The sequence below is a fragment of the Helianthus annuus genome, chromosome 9, assembly GCF_002127325.2.
Source record: "Helianthus annuus cultivar XRQ/B chromosome 9, HanXRQr2.0-SUNRISE, whole genome shotgun sequence".
In the NCBI taxonomy this organism is placed as follows: domain Eukaryota; kingdom Viridiplantae; phylum Streptophyta; class Magnoliopsida; order Asterales; family Asteraceae; genus Helianthus; species Helianthus annuus.
This window is the reverse complement of record NC_035441.2, coordinates 157,542,122-157,556,736: the sequence shown is the minus strand read 5'-3', so window position 1 is coordinate 157,556,736 and position 14,615 is coordinate 157,542,122. Positions and strand designations below refer to the sequence as shown.

Genomic DNA, 14,615 nt, shown 5'->3' with positions numbered 1-14,615 from the left:
GCTAAGGGATCCATATCCATCCCTCAAAACAAAGTTGGGTTCGCTCAGTCAATGGGGAAAAAGGGTTCGTTTTGCAAGGGCGAAGTCTAGTGCCATGGTAATTCAAGTTGAACGGGATCTGAGGTTAAAGCTAGGTCAGGGGTTTGATGACAGTGGGAGCAGGGGGCATGTTCCGGGTACAGTCAGATTTTTTTTTTTTTGGGTTTTGAAGACTAGTGTTTAGGGGCGGACCTACATTGAACGGGTTGGGGTCCCCGGACCCCAATGTTTTTTAAAAAATTAGTAGATCCGGTATTTTTAATTTTATAAGGACCTCATAAATACAATTAGGTGGACACCATTGAAAGAAAAGGAAAGCTGGTATAGTGGTAAACCTTCCTCTTTAACAACAAGAGGTCATGGGTTTAATCCTTGTATTGCATGTTTTTCTGTTTTTTAATCTAGTTTAAACCTCGCTTTGACCCGACCCGAACGAGGACCGGCCCGGGAATTTTAACGTTTTGTTATGAAAATTTTGAACACCAAAAAAATGGACCCATTGGAAAAAAATCTTGGGTCCGCCACTGCTAGTGTTCCGATTGATTAATTCCTCTTGTGAAACACTTGTTGAATTTGGAGATTGGTGTTGATTCTTAGTGTATCTCTGGATCCGATGGAATGTGCAAGCCAGTTGAGACAGAAATGAGTTAGTAGCGGTGTCAATCACGATCAGGTTTGGTAAGACTGTTGGATTGGAGCTTGGGGAGCTTCACATGCCCTTTCATCTACTTGATAGATGAGAGGGGTGGTTGCAATTAGGTAGATACGACTGGAGTTTTAGCGTGTTCTTGGAATTGAAGGCTTGGAAGAGTTAAATGTCAAGACTACTGAAGTTACCGGTGATGGGTTTATTCAGGTGGACTTTATGGACTATGCAAAACCTCTGAGTGGGAGATTGTTTGGTTCGTAGGCTTTAGGGTAGCCAATCCTAGTTTTGGCCCATTAAGTTAATTTGTTGACTAAGTAGTTAACCCTTATCTTGTTCTATAAATACCGATGATCTAATTGTAATATTAGGTTTATAACCTGAATATTTATTAATGGATTTAACAGATTTGGTATTAGTTTATCAAAATAGAGTTAAATGTCATCTTAGTCTATGTGGTTTGGGTCATTTTGTCAGTTTAGTCTAAATGTTTCATTTTTTGCATGTGGGTCCAAAAAAGTTTCACCATTATCATTTAAGTCCACTGGATTAACTTCATCCATTATTCCGTTAACGAGAAGGCCAATTCGGTCATTTTATATGGCTGAATTGGCCTTCTAGTTAACAGATTTACATATAAAATGACCGAATTGCCCTTCTCGTTAACGAAAAATGGATGAAGTTAACCTAGTGGACTAAAATGGCAACGTGGAAACATTTTTGGACACACATGCAAAAATTGAAACATTTGGATTAAACTGGCAAAATTGTTCAAACCACATAGACTAAAATGGCATTTAACTCTTCAAAATATAAAGTTTTTTGGTTTGGCATCTTGGGGTGGGACTATTAGGTCCCGGGTTAGATTCTCATAAGAGGGTTTTTTTCAGATTTATTGGGTTTCCTCCTAAATTGATGTATAAGCATTATTGCCTCGTGAAGATGGATATAATCGAGTGATTCCACTATAGTAGCATAATAATACTTCATTGATCCGTCAGGGATCCAAATTTAAAAAAAAAAATGAAAATTGCAACTCAACCAAACTATCTGAATTTTTGGTTTAATCAAGTAAACCGAACAATCAGGATAGCGCTAATTAAATTAACGCACCCTCACATGTCAATATTTTTATTATTGTACCCTTCCTTTCGAATTCTAGGATAAATACAATTCAAGCCTTTTGGTTATTTTTTGCTTTTATCTGTCTTTTTCTTCTTACAAAATCAAACCCACGCACCTAAATGTCTTAACACACATCTGTATGATACATATAAGTGTAAATCTGCCCTACAATGTGTTCATCAAATTATCATATTGGCTGTTTAACTATAGGTATTGTACCTTCATAGCAAACATGTAACTATAACGAGAACATTTATTGAATTACATAAAAAGTCGTTCAGAACAACAATATAAAAACAAATGCACACCTAAATATATTAAACACATCTTAAACATAATAATAATAATAATAATAATAATAATAATAATAATAATAATAATAATAATAATAATAATAATAATAATAATAATAATAATAATAATAATAATAATAATAGTTGTTTTGATCAAAAATTTTCAAACAATTTAATAATCAACTTAGTTTTGAGAGGTAATATGTTAATTTGTGAATTTTGGAATATATCGTTGAAATAATATAATATAAAGTAAAGTGGTTGAAATATAAAGTTAGAATATCGGAATATTACTCAGGATATTATGATATTGCTCATGATATCAGGAAAAAGGTAAATGTTAAAACAAGAAAGAACACACGATGTTAGGAGAAAAGCCCGTGATTTATTACGATCGCCAGCACAAAACCTCGGGCGCCAACTAGAAAAGTCGTCTGCCACAGTTTTTAGTATTGAATGTATAAAAAGTACAACTCGAGAACTATTCTGATCGATAATCAGTGGCGGATCTTACCCGTTGAACGTCCCAGGGCCGAAAGACACGGGCACTAAAAAATGCCCGGGCCGAACATAGTATATATAAAAAATTTCGATCGAAATGCGGAAAATTAGCACTACTGCCGAAAAACCTGCCAGGGCCATGTCTTCTAAGAACCGCCCATGTCGATAATACAATGATTGCTAATGTGAGTGTAAGTGGAAGTGATTGTTACGAGTGAGTTGCAAGTAAGTATGTAAATCATAATCAAAACCAGTGTGTAGTGTTGTGTAACGTGCCTAATCGATCTAGTTAGCATCATTATATAGTCTAAAGATTTAACTAAATATCTCGGATACACCAAATATTCCCTTGTGAACAACAAAGACTTCTTCAACCAGATCCAATGTTCCTCTTGCAACTACAAGTCCGAGTTTTGAGCTTGGCCAAGTCGTTTACATTTATTCCCTTCAATAATTAAATACATACAAGAAATAATGTAACACCCGTTCTTATTATTCAAGGTTTAACGTAAATTCTACGTAAAACAATCATGTAATTAAGATTACATAAACATTTGGAAATATGGGTTTATTAAAACTTTTACAAATCATAAGTTATTCTACATAACGTGATTAAATTCGTTGTTTAAAATTTACTATGTGTCAAAGTGCGGAAGCGTGTGTCTTTATCGTGTTCGGTTCTTCACTGAGCTTGATCGTCTTCCGGCATCCAAAAGTACCTACATTTCAATAACATGAAATGCTTTAGTCATACGGGGTTTAAATCATGTCCGAACGATGTCCGGGAAACAATTGATTTTTCAATTTGAAAAAAAAAAAACAAAATATATAAAAATCTCCACCGTAAATTACGGTGGGACCGTAATTTACGGTGGCACCTGGGTTCAAGCTTTTCTACCGTAAAACAGTGGGCCACCACCGTAAATAAATCATCTCCACCGTAAATTACGGTGGGACCGTAAATTACGGTGGACCCTGGGTTCAGCCTTTCCATTTTGCCGTAATTTGACACGAAATCTTCCGTATCTTTCAAACCGCTTATCCGTTTGACCTACCGTTTCTTCCTACATGTTTGTAATTTGATTCTCCATCATATGGAGTTAAAATCCAACATCCGGCTTGATAAAATTCGAGACTTTTAAGTCTTCGGCTTATTACTCTTTTACCAAAATTTGACCCGTTCGTGATTTTATCAAACATACAAGTTTGTTTGACCCTTATTTCTCATAAACCTATTAAATTCAAAGATGTCTAACATATTGGGTTTCCAATTATAGATTTATATACATTCTTTAACCCATTTTCACCCATATGCTTATTTTGACCCGTTTGAGGTATTCAAGCATATTTTAAGCACCAATTGCTTTCATTCATTTCTAAATACATATATCCACATTTCTTAACAAAAGATCTTCCACCACAACTATATTTATGGTGGATTCGATGTGGTGATTTATATATACCAGAAATTACCCTTCGAATAGTTATTTTACGGCAAAGACTCGAATAGAGCCATTTGAGTAACGTTTTACATCTTTCAACTTCTATACTCCTCCTAAGTAATTATTTAATTGTAAAACTCATTTCCAAACAACCTTTAAGGGTTGTTTGTTCAATTTAGCCTACAAGGGCGTTTTGGTCGATTTTGGTCCTTCTTTTACAATGAAGGACTCTCACCAAATATTCGACCAAAATATCACTTTTAACTACAACATAAATATGCGTACCTGGCTCGGATCAACGAATAGACCCGATTTATGCCTCGCTTTTATTATCACACCATCAATGATGACGCAACTATCCGATTTGCTAATTAGTCCTGTTAACATAAGACTTGACGACCACATTAATCGATATTGTCAAACGGTGTTATCACCACCATTCGACCCGTTTGGACTATATGCCCAACGTTGTCTATTTAAATCAAAAACACCGTTTTTGATTTCAAATTTGTACATCATCCCATCCCGGGTTTTATAACCATACCCTTTTTCTTTTACACTCTTTTCTTGCAGTTTCAACCCATTTCGGCTTACGCCATGGGTATCCTTTTTAACCATGATTTACATAAGTCAACACTTGACAATTTTCCAAATTTCCAATATTATTGTTTTCACGTTCATAAGTATCGAAATAACAAGCATTCTACATAAGTGTGTAAATTACACTTACCTTGCATCCGAGCTACGCTTTTCTTCTATGCTTGACTCGTTTGACCCGCTTTCACTCCAAGCTTCACCTAGCTTGTTTAAGCGCCAACTATTGTTCATCATTTACAAGGTGGTTAGATTAGTCATTAACAATCACGACTATACCACTTTACTTATTTTCTTAGCCGAAACCACTTATTCGACTTCATCACTAGTTAGTTTGACTTTCTAAAGTCAACTACATTTAATCATATAATATGCACGATTAAGGCAAATCAACATTATGATTAGAACCCGTTTTATCCCATGTCTCATGTAATTAGTCAAGCTTGTCAATTACGCGTTTCACTTGAATTTCAACACTTTACTTCTCATTTAGGCATTTTAACAAACACCTAATGGGCATCATTCTACACTTTTGCTAACTAGTCCGTAATTAGTCATTTTTTGCAAGATTAACATCAAATTTCAACCCTCTATATCTAGTGTTCATGGACTACATCAAGAACTTATATCATAACAATCAATATTCATCAAATTAACACTCCGATCCGAGTGTTCATCATAACATACAAAAACCCATTTAGCACATAATAGGGTAATTATCAAATCCCTAGTTTTGACAACAATTCATCAAATTTTCTACTAGGGTTTGTTTCTAAACCAAGATATAATCATAATAACACTCATAGAATCAATATTCATTCCAGAATTTCGATTATGATTATTCATCATAATCTCAAAGTATCACCAAATCATAATTTTTAACATACCTTGTAATCCCCATGACTAGGTGATCACGAATTTGTGTTCATGCAATGATTTGGCTCTTGATTTGGGCTTCAATTTGAGAGATTCTTGAGGGATTAGGGTTTTGAGCAAGAGAACCCTTCTGGCTCTGGTTGAAGTCGCAGACACACACACGTATGTGTGTGTTTTGTTTATTAATTTGTTTAATTGAAACTTTAATTCAATTGTCCATGTCTAGTCCCTTCGCTTTACACAAGTTATTTAAAGGGTAGCTTAACCAAATTAGTTCTATTTTGTCAAGACATTAACTAACTAGGTTAATACTCCTAGTTACTTGGTGGGTTCCGGGAGCTAAAAACCCGTTTTATTTTAAGTCCCGTTGACTCGGGTTCTTATAAACGCAATTCCTTAATTCTTTGATTCGCTTGTATTTAAATTATTAGGATTTCTTATTAAATCCAATTATTTACCGGGTTATCTTTACTGCTAACGGTACTTTACCCGTCTTTTGGTATTAACGGAGTATGATTACCAAACCCGTTTTAGGGGTGTTACAAGTCTACCCCCCTTAGAGAGGTTTCGTCCTCGAAACCTTTTATTACATAATTCATTGAGTTTCTAAACTCAATGCGTTCGACTTGAGTAATCTCTTAAGCATTACTCATACTTTAACCAATTGTTAGCATTACCAGAAAAATTATGGTAATATCTTTTTGGTTACAGAACCTCTACGTATCTCATATGACATAATGTAACTTGTAATAACGTAATTCCGTTATTTTTACTAGTTTAGTTAACTTAGCAATTTCCATCGCTTTTATATATTATCGAACTCTAGGTGCATTTGTCACCTCGACCCGTTTAAGGGTCCTTAGTGAAATATTTCACTTTTAGCAACAAATTCTTTTGTTTTCAAATTTATCTATTCGGTTCAACTATACCGAATCTACCGCTTACAAGCAAACCAAATTTTCTTGATTTGAATTGGTGACCTTAACCGGTCTCATTAACTAGTCTTATTAGTTCAGTTACTTTTATCACTCGCTTGGTTATAATGTGATTTTACTTCACATTACATTTCCTAACCGTGATCGTGTCACATCATGTTTAATTTGTATCAACCTTTCATTTTTGAAAATATCACTTTTCGAATATATCATCTTGCGCCTATCAGTGTCAAGACTTGTATCTTTCATGCTTACTATTTAAATTCCTATCAGAATTTATGTTTGTAAAAACATTATTTCTTACTAAAACCGAAGTTTTAGTTTTAGGATCTTTTCTTTAACTTGTGTCAATCACCCATACCCGGATATTGACAGTCCGTAATTTAATCCCTTACAGTCTTAGTTTTATGCGGGGATTCTTAACTGATTTCCTCGCTTTATCCAATCTAACCCGTAGGTTTTATCACTTAGCCTTACGGGCTATTTTTGATTCGACATTCACCTCTTTAGGGCGAAGTCCCTATAACTTCTTTCTAATCATGACCCGTGGGTCGTTTTAGTCCGTAGATCTCTCATTTGTTTATAACCCTAAAGGTTATGTTGATCCCGTAGATCATTCTTTTTACTCGTGTCTTATTAAAAATATATATTTGGTGTCAAAGCACTCTTTTTACGTTTGCAAATCATTTGTCTCAAGCTTACCGTTATCCGGCTTGCGCTTACTTATGCCTTCAAGCATTATACTTTATTCAACCCGTTCAATCTCAAAATAGTTAAATATAATTATCAAAATTTCTGTTTGCGAAATTTTATGGTCTTTTAGTCATAACTCATAATCCGAGTCTTTTGACTTTAAATTCGTGTTCTCGTTTCTCGGTTTACGCATGTGTTTAAATCCTTACCCATTAACCGGGTACTTTACCGAAGTCATTATTAGTGCAAGCATTCCGGTATACATCAAGTTTTCGTTTTAATTTGCTTGGTTGTCTTAGCGGAAGCCCTCGCTTTTATTCAACCAAACCTTTATTCTTTATTTGACCATCCTTGACAGTCTTTTAAACTATGAATGATGATTATTATCATCATCATTTCTTTACTACGACCAGAGTCAACGATTTTGATCGTTTTTCTCGTGTGGGCAATACCTTTGTTTCTATGACCCCGCGGGTCATTTATACTTTGGTTTTACAATGCCCTTTTTGTCTATCATGGTTTTCGATCGTTTTTCCCCATGTGGGCAATACCTTTGTTTCTATGACCCCGCGGGTCATTTATACTTTGGTTTTACAATGCCCTTTTTGTCTATCATGGTTGTTTCATCAAAAATAACTTATGTCACGAATTTCCTTGGGTCTTTTATTTCTATGTGCGCCATACATCGTTTTTATGGTTCCCGCGAAAACCATTTATACGAGTATGCCCATGAGATTTCTTGACCCTAAGGATCCTTTAAATTTCATTCTTCTTGACCTTACTACATCGGACATAACTGCGCTCATTATAAGAAGCTCATGCTATCATGTGTTCACTACTTACTTGGCCAGAGTAAGCGATCAACACGTGGTATGCGTGACCTTATTATAATTACCACATCACGTCCCATGTAAGTAACTCCTCAAATTATCTCCATGTTTATGGTTTCATTTGGTAAAACTTTATTTAATTGCTAGTTAACAATTATTAGTTCTAGTCGTTTATTCCTTGAACATGTACAATGTCCCTTTTTATAAACGTTTATTCACATTCATTGATGTGATCATTACTTTTCTCAATAGGATTTATATTGAGAATATTTACTTGGATGACCACTCTTGTCCAAGTTTCTATATAAACAAGTCTTGTTATTCATTTGTTATTCATCATTGTGAATAACACATTTCCTATTAAATTTCTCTTGGAAATCAGGTTTTCCAAGTTCTATCATATGTGTATGCAACCGTTATTACTTACGTGTCTGTTGCATATAACGACTCGTACGATTAAATTTAAAAGTGTGCACCTGGTAATGCTTGCCCTAACGGGCTTCTCTTGTCATTAGTCTTGTTCGCGTCCGTTACGCGATTTTGGTCCTTGATGAGTATGCTCTTCCTATCATACCTCGGACCGTTCCATCATCATATCCATAATTCGTTCAACTCCCGTCATCTTCAGACGCGAGTGTCCTTCAATTAAAACATTCACAAGAGTTAGTAATGTCAACTTCGATAACCGCCCGTATTATAATACAAGGCTTTTTCTACTATACGCGTCAACGCGCGTATTTTCGTCAACCATTTCAATCATTTAAATTGGGGTAACATATACCACACGATAGCCCTATGTGTTGTTTACAACACTTTAGCATACTAACTATTAACGTACTTGTACTTACCGGATTTGCGATCAAGCCTCGAACCGAACACTATTCTTTGTCAAGAGCATAAGGTTTAAGTCCAAGCATGGTTCCTCCCCACCATACTCGAATCTCTTAAACCAAGGCTCTGATACCAACTTGTAACACCCGTTCTTATTATTCAAGGTTTAACGTAAATTCTACGTAAAACAATCATGTAATTAAGATTACATAAACATTTGGAAATATGGGTTTATTAAAACTTTTACAAATCATAAGTTATTCTACATAACGTGATTAAATTCGTTGTTTAAAATTTACTATGTGTCAAAGTGCGGAAGCGTGTGTCTTTATCGTGTTCGGTTCTTCACTGAGCTTGATCGTCTTCCGGCATCCAAAAGTACCTACATTTCAATAACATGAAATGCTTTAGTCATACGGGGTTTAAATCATGTCCGAACGATGTCCGGGAAACAATTGATTTTTCAATTTGAAAAAAAAAAAACAAAATATATAAAATTCTCCACCGTAAATTACGGTGGGACCGTAATTTACGGTGGCACCTGGGTTCAAGCTTTTCTACCGTAAAACAGTGGGCCACCACCGTAAATAAATCATCTCCACCGTAAATTACGGTGGGACCGTAAATTACGGTGGACCCTGGGTTCAGCCTTTCCATTTTGCTGTAATTTGACACGAAATCTTCCGTATCTTTCAAACCGCTTATCCGTTTGACCTACCGTTTCTTCCTACATGTTTGTAATTTGATTCTCCATCATATGGAGTTAAAATCCAACATCCGGCTTGATAAAATTCGAGACTTTTAAGTCTTCGGCTTATTACTCTTTTACCAAAATTTGACCCGTTCGTGATTTTATCAAACATACAAGTTTGTTTGACCCTTATTTCTCATAAACCTATTAAATTCAAAGATGTCTAACATATTGGGTTTCCAATTATAGATTTATATACATTCTTTAACCCATTTTCACCCATATGCTTATTTTGACCCGTTTGAGGTATTCAAGCATATTTTAAGCACCAATTGCTTTCATTTATTTCTAAATACATATATCCACATTTCTTAACAAAAGATCTTCCACCACAACTATATTTATGGTGGATTCGATGTGGTGATTTATATATACCAGAAATTACCCTTCGAATAGTTATTTTACGGCAAAGACTCGAATAGAGCCATTTGACTAACGTTTTACATCTTTCAACTTCTATACTCCTCCTAAGTAATTATTTAATTGTAAAACTCATTTCCAAACAACCTTTAAGGGTTGTTTGTTCAATTTAGCCTACAAGGGCGTTTTGGTCGATTTTGGTCCTTCTTTTACAATGAAGGACTCTCACCAAATATTCGACCAAAATATCACTTTTAACTACAACATAAATATGCGTACCTGGCTCGGATCAACGAATAGACCCGATTTATGCCTCGCTTTTATTATCACACCATCAATGATGACGCAACTATCCGATTTGCTAATTAGTCCTGTTAACATAAGACTTGACGACCACATTAATCGATATTGTCAAACGGTGTTATCACCACCATTCGACCCGTTTGGACTATATGCCCAACATTGTCTATTTAAATCAAAAACACCGTTTTTGATTTCCAATTTGTACATCATCCCATCCCGGGTTTTATAACCATACCCTTTTTCTTTTACACTCTTTTCTTGCAGTTTCAACCCATTTCGGCTTACGCCATGGGTATCCTTTTTAACCATGATTTACATAAGTCAACACTTGACAATTTTCCAAATTTCCAATATTATTGTTTTCACGTTCATAAGTATCGAAATAACAAGCATTCTACATAAGTGTGTAAATTACACTTACCTTGCATCCGAGCTACGCTTTTCTTCTATGCTTGACTCGTTTGACCCGCTTTCACTCCAAGCTTCACCTAGCTTGTTTAAGCGCCAACTATTGTTCATCATTTACAAGGTGGTTAGATTAGTCATTAACAATCACGACTATACCACTTTACTTATTTTCTTAGCCGAAACCACTTATTCGACTTCATCACTAGTTAGTTTGACTTTCTAAAGTCAACTACATTTAATCATATAATATGCACGATTAAGGCAAATCAACATTATGATTAGAACCCGTTTTATCCCTTGTCTCATGTAATTAGTCAAGCTTGTCAATTACGCATTTCACTTGAATTTCAACACTTTACTTCTCATTTAGGCATTTTAACAAACACCTAATGGGCATCATTCTACACTTTTGCTAACTAGTCCGTAATTAGTCATTTTTTGCAAGATTAACATCAAATTTCAACCCTCTATATCTAGTGTTCATGGACTACATCAAGAACTTATATCATAACAATCAATATTCATCAAATTAACACTCCGATCCGAGTGTTCATCATAACATACAAAAACCCATTTAGCACATAATAGGGTAATTATCAAATCCCTAGTTTTGACAACAATTCATCAAATTTTCTACTAGGGTTTGTTTCTAAACCAAGATATAATCATAATAACACTCATAGAATCAATATTCATTCCAGAATTTCGATTATGATTATTCATCATAATCTCAAAGTATCACCAAATCATAATTTTTAACATACCTTGTAATCCCCATGACTAGGTGATCACGAATTTGTGTTCATGCAATGATTTGGCTCTTGATTTGGGCTTCAATTTGAGAGATTCTTGAGGGATTAGGGTTTTGAGCAAGAGAGCACTTCTGGCTCTGGTTGAAGTCGCAGACACACACACGTATGTGTGTGTTTTGTTTATTAATTTGTTTAATTGAAACTTTAATTCAATTGTCCATGTCTAGTCCCTTCACTTTACACAAGTTATTTAAAGGGTAGCTTAACCACATTAGTTCTATTTTGTCAAGACATTAACTAACTAGGTTAATACTCCTAGTTACTTGGTGGGTTCCGGGAGCTAAAAACCCGTTTTATTTTAAGTCCCGTTGACTCGGGGTTCTTATAAACTCAATTCCTTAATTCTTTGATTCGCTTGTATTTAAATTATTAGGATTTCTTATTAAATCCAATTATTTACCGGGTTATCTTTACTGCTAACGGTACTTTACCCGTCTTTTGGTATTAACGGAGTATGATTACCAAACCCGTTTTAGGGGTGTTACAAATAACATAATAAATATGTTTAGGATATCAAACCTATCTACTATCCCGGGTCGCCATCTTTAGTCCGAAATAGACGTTATACAAACGTGGATACTATTTAACAGACGGGATTTACGTTACTTGGTCAACGTTTGTGAAAACATATCCATTTCCCTTCGATCTGAATGAAAACAAGTTCAAGAAATTGCTAGAAGGGGCAAGAAAAAATGTGGAGCGTGTTTTTGGTGTGCTAAAAGGAAAATGAGGCATACTTAGGAGACCCATGCGTGCTATGACGGTGGATAAGATTATATATGTGCATTATACTACACAATATAATCTTAATGGACTACAGGCATTCGCTCTCACTGGTCCACATCAGGGATCCGGTCGTCGAACCCATTTTTAGGGAGTTGATGGATCGCATTTTCGACTTGAAAATGATCTTGTGGTCCATATGTGTTAAACTTTTTAGTCTCTTTTTTTAAGGCAAATTGGATTTAAATAATCCCAACTTTCTCAATTTGGCTGATAGTAATCCCAACTCAGTGGGAAATATAGACACAACAAAGATGTGCATGGTTCAGCTGGTTCTGGTTCTGGTTCGGTTCCACAACCGAACCTGAAACTGAAGTAATCGGTTAGTCCATTTTATTAACCCATTTGTTTTCAGTTAATCAGTTTAGTTAATTGTGTTAGATTGACAGTTTTTTGTTTAATTCGTTTATTTTTTATTAATAGTTAAAACCAAACTTAGGCTAAAACTTTTGCTTAAAAATAAATGAAATTGAGGTATAAATACATGAAATAGATGCATAAATAAATGAAATCAAAGTATTAATATATGAAATGAAGGTATAAAATATGAAATACATGAACTCAAGGAATAAATGCTAGAAATATATAAGAATGTGAATTGTTTAGTTCGGTTCAATTAATTTTGGTTAAACGTGGGTTCAAAACAAAAACTGATAACTGGCTTTAGGAAATTTTGGTTTTTGGTTTATTAAGTTTCTAGTTGATTTCGTTTCAGTTCCTTCGTTTTCGGTTCAGATCTGGTTAACGATTCGGTTATTTCTTACTCTTGGACATTGTTAATCACGTAATATATGAATTCTATTAATTAAAACAATTAATACTATTCTCAAATAAAAGAGAATAAAATGCTAGTTTTTATTGTGTAATTAAAAAAAATATTAACGTACGTCAAATTTGTGGTCATTTAAAAAACGTGGCGGTAGTTAGTTTTTTTAAGGGGGATAAAGTGTAACTAACAATTAGTTTTCCATATTTTGGTTAAAGGTGAGGAAATTAAAGTGTAATTAAGATGAGCGGATTAAAGTGTAACTAGTGTTTGAAAGATCAATTTATCCTATTTTAGGGTTGTACTTTACGCATTAAAATAAAAAAAAAGGTTTTAACTTTTGGGTAAATGTCTTTCACTCACACATCATAATATAGTATAGATTACATATAAATTAAAATATGTTGTTTACAATAAATATACAATGATAATTAGTAAGATTAATTTTATGCACAATATCATTATTGTTATATTTATATTTATACTAGAAGGGTGTTTGCGTGATGCTATGAGAAACATAGACACAACAAAGATGTGCATAGTTTGATTGGTTCAGTTTCTCAACCGAACCTGAAACTCAAGTAAACATATAGTATCTTTTATTAACCACTTTGTTTTCAGTTAATCAATTAGGTTTATTCTGTTAGACGATGGTTTTTTGTTCAGTTTGTTTAAATACAGTCGATAGATAAAACCACACTTGAGCTAAAATTTTTGTTTAGAAATAAAGGAAATTGGGGTATAAATACAAAAAATTGAGGTATAAATACATAAAATAGATGTATAAATAAATAAAATGAAAGTATAAATATATAAAATGGAGATATAAATTATGATATAAATGAACTAGAGGTATAAAAACAATAAATATATATAAATATGAATAGCCAATGACCTCTAGATCAAGTGGTAGAAGGCTTGTATTTCTATTGAGAGATACAAGTTCAACTCCTACTTGTTGCATAGTGAGGCATTGGTGGGTAATGATAGGAGACCAAGAGAAACCATGGTTTGATCCTTGAGCCAAACGGGTTTTACCAGTAATTTCACCGTCATGCCTACGAGCGGGTAGGTTACCGGGTTTTCCCCAGAATTGGTGGTGGACTCGGGTTACTCTCAGAGTACTTCATTTGGTCCAGTGGGTGCGCCGAGAGTGCTCGTGATTGATTCTGTTGGCCGTTCAATATATATATATATATATATATATATATATATATATATATATATATATATATATGAATTGTTCGGTTCGGTTAATTTTGATTAAATAGGGGTACAAAAAAAACAATAACTGGATTTTTGGTTAATTCAGTTAATCGGTTTTCAGTTAATTCAGTTTTTTGTTTATTTCGATTCGGTTTCCTCTGTTTTTGGTTCAGTTTTGTATAACGATTCAATTACTACTAACCCTAGGCACTATTAGTTACGTAATATATCAATTTTTTAAATTAAAACAATTATAACAATATTATACATAAATTAAAGAGAATAAAATACTCGTTTTTATGGTGTATTTTATTTAAAAGATATTAATGTACGTAAAATTATGGTCGTTTAGAAAACGTGTCGTAGTTAATTTTTTATAAGGGTGATAATGTGTAACTACTAATTAATTATTCATAATTTG

At 34.0% G+C, this 14,615-nt stretch overlaps 1 long non-coding RNA gene across 1 annotated transcript; it reads right to left on the bottom strand.

The window, feature by feature from the left end:
• Nucleotides 1-9,152: 9,152 nt before the first annotated feature.
• On the bottom strand, nt 9,153-11,497 carry LOC118482186. The gene is made up of 3 exons (XR_004867639.1): nt 11,392-11,497; nt 10,196-10,727; nt 9,153-9,187 (listed from the first exon to the last, which is right to left on the bottom strand). It is a non-coding gene; the product is annotated as an uncharacterized LOC118482186 (long non-coding RNA).
• Nucleotides 11,498-14,615: the final 3,118 nt, after the last annotated feature.